Genomic DNA, 6,056 nt, shown 5'->3' with positions numbered 1-6,056 from the left:
GATAGAAAGTGTCTGAGAGCGTCTGAGAGTGTCAGAGAGTGTCAGAGAGTGATAGAGAGTGTCAGAGAGTGTCAGAGAGTGATGGAGAGTGTCTGAGAGCGTCTGAGAGTGTCAGAGTGTCAGAGAGTGTCAGAGAGTGATAGAGAGTGTCCGAGAGTGTCAAAGAGTATCAGAGAGAGATAGAGAGTGTCTGAGAGTGTCAGAGAGTGATACAGAGTGTCTGAGAGCGATAAAGTGTGTCAGAGTGAGATACAGAATGTCAGAGAGTATCAGAGAGTGTCAGAGAGTGATAGAGAGTGTCTGAGAGTGATAAAGTTGTCAGAGAGAGATAGAGAATGTCAGAGAATGTCAGAGAGTGATAGAGAGTGATAGAGAGTGTCGGAGATTGTCAGAGAGTGTCAGAGAGTGATAGAGAGTGTCTGAGAATGTCAGAGAGTGTCAGAGAGTGACTGAGAGTGTCAGAGAGTGTCAGAGATTGATTGAGAGTGTCTGAGATTGTCAGAGTGTGATAGAAAGTGATATAGAGCGTCTGAGAGTGATTGAGAGTGTCAGAGAGTGTCAGAGAGTGATGAAGAGTGTCTGAGAATGTTAGAGAGTGTCAGAGATTGACAGAGTGTGATAGTGACAGTCACAGTGTGTCAGGGAATGATAGGGAGTGTCCGAGAGTGTCAGAGAGTGCAATAGAGTGTCAGAGAATGTCAGAGAGTGTCAGAGAGAGTCAGAGAGTGATAGAGAGTGTCTGAGAGTGTCAGAGATTGTCAGAGAGTGACAGAGAGTGTCAGAGAGTGTCAGAGTGTGATAGAGAGTGTCTGAGAGCGTCTGAGATTGTCAGAGAATGTCAGAGACTTTTAGAGCGTGTCAGAGAGTGACAGAGACTGTCAGAGAGTGGTAGGGAGTGATAGAGAGTGTCAGAGAGTGTCAGAGAGAGTTAGAGTGTGTCTGAGAGTGTCAGAGAGTGATACAGAGTGTCTGAGAGTAACATAGAGTGTCTGAGATCGTCGGAGAGTGTCAGAGGGTGTCAGAGAGAGTTAGAGAGGGTCTGAGAGTGTCAGAGAGTGATACAGAGTGTCTGAGAGTGATAATGTGTGTCAGAGACTGTCAGAGAGTGATAGAACATAGAACATAGAACATAGAACATAGAACATACAGCACAGAACAGGCCCTTCGGCCCACAATGTTGTGCCGATCCTTTGTCCTCTGTCAAGGACAATTTAATCTATACCCCATCATTCTCCTTTATCCATATACCTATCCAAAAGCCTTTTGAAAGTCCCTAAAGTTTCTGACTCAACAACTTCCCCGGGCAAGGCATTCCATGCCTCGACCACTCTCTGGGTAAAGAACCTTCCCCTGACATCCCCCTTATATCTCCCACCCTTCACCTTAAATTTATGACCCCTTGTAACGCTTTGCTCCACCCGGGGAAAAAGTTTCTGACTGTCTACCCTATCTATTCCCCTGATCATCTTATAAACCTCTATCATGTCACCCCTCATCCTTCTCCTTTCTAATGAGAAGAGGCCTAGAATGTTCAGCCTTTCCTCGTAAGACTTATTCTCCATTCCAGGCAACATCCTGGTAAATCTCCTCTGCACCCTCTCCAAGGCTTCCACATCCTTCCTAAAATGAGGCGACCAGAACTGCACACAGTACTCCAAATGAGGCCTTACCAAGGTCCTGTACAGCTGCATCATCACCTCACGGCTCTTAAATTCAATCCCTCTGCTAATGAACGCTAACACCCCATATGCCTTCTTCACAGCCCTATCCACTTGAGTTGCAACTTTCAACGATCTATGCACATAGACCCCAAGGTCTCTCTGCTCCTCCACATGCCCAAGAACCCTACCGTTAACCCAGTATTTTGCATTCATGTTTGTCCTTCCAAAATGGACGACCTCACACTTTTCAGGGTTAAACTCCATCTGCCACTTTTCAGCCCAGCACTGCAACCTATCCAAGTCCCTTTGCAGACGACAATAGCCCTCCTCGGTATCCACAACTCCACCAACCTTTGTATCATCTGCAAATTTACTGACCCACCCTTCGACTTCCTCATCCAAGTCGTTAATAAAAATCACAAACAGGAGAGGACCCAGAACTGATCCCTGCGGCACGCCACTGGTAACTGGGCTCCAGGCTGAGTATTTACCATCTAAGACCACTCTCTGCCTTCTATCAGTTAGCCAATTCTTAATCCAACTGGCCACATTCCCCACTATCCCATGCCTCCTGACTTTCTCCATAAGTCTACCATGGGGGACCTTATCAAATGCCTTACTAAAATCCATGTACACCACATCCACTGGTTTACCCTCATCCACTTGCTTGGTCACCTGCTCAAAGAATTCAATCAGGCTTGTGAGGCAAGACCTACCCCTCACAAAACCGTGCTGACTGTCCCGAATCAAGCAGTGTCTTTCCAGATGCTCAGAAATCCTATCCCTCAGCACCTTTTCCATCAACTTGCCTACCACCGAAGTAAGACTAACTGGCCTGTAATTCCCAGGGTTGTTCCTATTCCCTTTCTTGAACAGGGGCACAACATTTGCCACCCTCCAATCACCTGGTACCACCCCCGTCAGCAGAGAAGATGAAAAGATCATTGCCAGCGGCTCTGCAATTTCATCCCTTGCTTCCCATAACATCCTTGGATATACCCCGTCAGGCCCGGGAGACTTGTCTATCTTCAAGTTATTCAAAAACCCCAACACATCTTCCCTCCTAACGAGCACTTCCTCGAGCTTACCAGTCTGCTTCCCACCGTCCTCTTCAGTAATACACCCCTTCTCATTCGTAAATACCGAAGAGAAGTACTCATTCAAAACCTCACTTATCTCTTCCGGCTCAACACACAGTCTCCCGCTATTGTCCTTGACCGGACCTATGGTCCCCCTAGTCATCCTCATATTTCTGACATACGCGTAAAAGGCCTTGGGGTTTTCTTTTATCCTACCCGCCAAGCATTTTTCATGCCCTCTCTTAGCTCTCCTAATCCCTTTCTTCAGATCCTTCCTGGCCATCTTGTATCCCTCCAGAGCTATGCCTGTGCCCTTTTTCCTCAACTTTATATACGCATCCTTCTTCTTCCTAACAAGACTCTCAACCTCTCTTGTCAACCACGGTTCCCTCACATGACCATCCCTTCCCTGTCTGACAGGGACATGCTTATCAATGGCCCCTACTATCTGCTCCTTGAAAAAGTTCCACATTTCGACCGTGCCCTTCCCTGCCAGCATATGCTCCCAACTTATGCTCCTCAGTTCCTGCCTGACAGCATCATATCTACCCTTCCCCCAATTGTAAACCTTGCCCTGTTGCACATACCTATCCCTCTCCATTACCACAGTGAATGCTACAGAATTGTGATCACTATCTCCAAAGTGCTCGCCCACCAACAGCTCTATCACTTGCCCTGGTTCATTACCTAGTACCAAATCCAATATTGCCTCCCCTCTGGTCGGGCAGTCTACATACTGAGTCAGAAAAGCTTCCTGGACATACTGCACAAACACTACCCCATCCAAACTATTCGATCTAAAGAGTTGCCAATCAATATTTGGGAAGTTGAAATCCCCCATAATTACTACCCTGTGACTTCTGCTCCTTTCCAAAATCTGTTTCCCAATCTGCTCTTCCACCTCCCTGCTGCTATTGGGGGGCCTATAGAAAACTCCCATCAAGGTGACTGCTCCTTTCCTGTTCCTGACCTCAACCCACAGTGCCTCAGTCGGCAGATCCTCCTCGAAAATTCTTTCAGCAGTTGTTACACTATTTCTAACTAACAATGCCACCCCCCACCTCTTTTACCACCATTTCTAATCTTATGAAAACATCTATAACCAGGTACCTCCAAAAACCATTCCTCCCCCTCACCTATCCACGTTTCAGTGATGGCCACAACATCGTAGTCCCAAGTGCCCATCCACGCCTTCAATTCACTCACCTTATTCCTGATGCTTCTTGCGTTGAAGTATACGCACTTTAACCCTTCTCCGTGCCCATCTGTCCTCTGTGACAGTGCTACCTTCCCCAATACCTCACTACACTCTTTGTCTTTCTGAGTGGACCCACTGGTCCCTGGATTACAAGTCCGGTTCCCATCCCCCTCCCAAACTAGTTTAAACCCTCCCGAACAGTACTAGCAAACCTCCCTCCCAGGATATTGGTGCCCCTCTGGTTCAGATGCAGCCCGTCCTGTTTGAACAGGTCCCATCTTCCCCAGAATGCAGTCCAATTATCCAAGAACTGGAAGCCCTCCCTCCTACACCATTCCTGCAGCCACGTGTTCAGCTGTGCTCTCTCCCTATTCCTAGCCTCACTATCACGTGGCGCCGGCAACAAACCAGAGATAACAACTCTGTCCGTCCGAGCTTTCAGCTTCCAGCCTAACTCCCTAAACTCACTTCTAACATCTGTGCCACCCTTCCTTCCTACGTCGTTGGTGCCAATGTGCACCACGACCTCTGGCTGCTCCCCCTCCCCTTTAAGGATCCTGAAGACGCGATCACAAACATCACGGACCCTGGCACCAGGGAGGCAACAAACCATCCGTGCGTCTCGCCTGCGCCCACAGAACCGCCTGTCCGTACTCGATGACTAGTGCTCTCCCATTCTCCCTCCTTCCCTTCTGAGCCACAGCGCAGGACCCCGTGCCAGAGGCCCGGTCACTGCAGCCTGCCCCCGATAGGCCGTCCCCCCCAACAGTATCTAAAACTGTATACTTGTTGTTGAGTGTCAGAGAGTGATAGAGAGTGTCAGCGAGTGTCAGAGAGTGACTGAGAGTGTCAGAGAGTGGCAGAGAGTGATTGAGAATGTCTGAGAGTGTCTGAGAGTGTCAGAGAGTGATTCAGAGTGTCTGAGAGTGTCAGAGAGTGATAGAAAGTGATATAGAGCGTCTGAGAGTGATTGAGAGTGTCAGAGAGTGTCAGAGAGTGATAGAGAGTGTCCGAGAGTGTCAAAGAGTATCAGAGAGAGATAGAGAGTGTCTGAGAGTGTCAGAGAGTGATACAGAGTGTCTGAGAGCGATAAAGTGTGTCAGAGTGAGATACAGAATGTCAGAGAGTATCAGAGAGTGTCAGAGAGTGATAGAGAGTGTCTGAGAGTGATAAAGTTGTCAGAGAGAGATAGAGAATGTCAGAGAATGTCAGAGAGTGATAGAGAGTGATAGAGAGTGTCGGAGATTGTCAGAGAGTGTCAGAGAGTGATAGAGAGTGTCTGAGAATGTCAGAGAGTGTCAGAGAGTGACTGAGAGTGTCAGAGAGTGTCAGAGATTGATTGAGAGTGTCTGAGATTGTCAGAGTGTGATAGAAAGTGATATAGAGCGTCTGAGAGTGATTGAGAGTGTCAGAGAGTGTCAGAGAGTGATGAAGAGTGTCTGAGAATGTTAGAGAGTGTCAGAGATTGACAGAGTGTGATAGTGACAGTCACAGTGTGTCAGGGAATGATAGGGAGTGTCCGGGAGTGTCAGAGAGTGCAATAGAGTGTCAGAGAATGTCAGAGAGTGTCAGAGAGAGTCAGAGAGTGATAGAGAGTGTCTGAGAGTGTCAGAGATTGTCAGAGAGTGACAGAGAGTGTCAGAGAGTGTCAGAGTGTGATAGAGAGTGTCTGAGAGCGTCTGAGATTGTCAGAGAATGTCAGAGACTTTTAGAGCGTGTCAGAGAGTGACAGAGACTGTCAGAGAGTGGTAGGGAGTGATAGAGAGTGTCAGAGAGTGTCAGAGAGAGTTAGAGTGTGTCTGAGAGTGTCAGAGAGTGATACAGAGTGTCTGAGAGTAACATAGAGTGTCTGAGATCGTCGGAGAGTGTCAGAGGGTGTCAGAGAGAGTTAGAGAGGGTCTGAGAGTGTCAGAGAGTGATACAGAGTGTCTGAGAGTGATAATGTGTGTCAGAGACTGTCAGAGAGTGATAGAAAGTGTCAGAGAGTGATAGAGAGTGTCAGCGAGTGTCAGAGAGTGACTGAGAGTGTCAGAGAGTGGCAGAGAGTGATTGAGAATGTCTGAGAGTGTCTGAGAGTGTCAGAGAGTGATTCAGAGTGTCTGAGAGTGTCAGAGAGTG

The sequence above is a fragment of the Heterodontus francisci genome, chromosome 35 (assembly GCF_036365525.1).
Source record: "Heterodontus francisci isolate sHetFra1 chromosome 35, sHetFra1.hap1, whole genome shotgun sequence".
Classification (NCBI taxonomy): Eukaryota; Metazoa; Chordata; class Chondrichthyes; order Heterodontiformes; family Heterodontidae; genus Heterodontus; species Heterodontus francisci.
Note: the sequence above shows the minus strand (reverse complement) of the source record.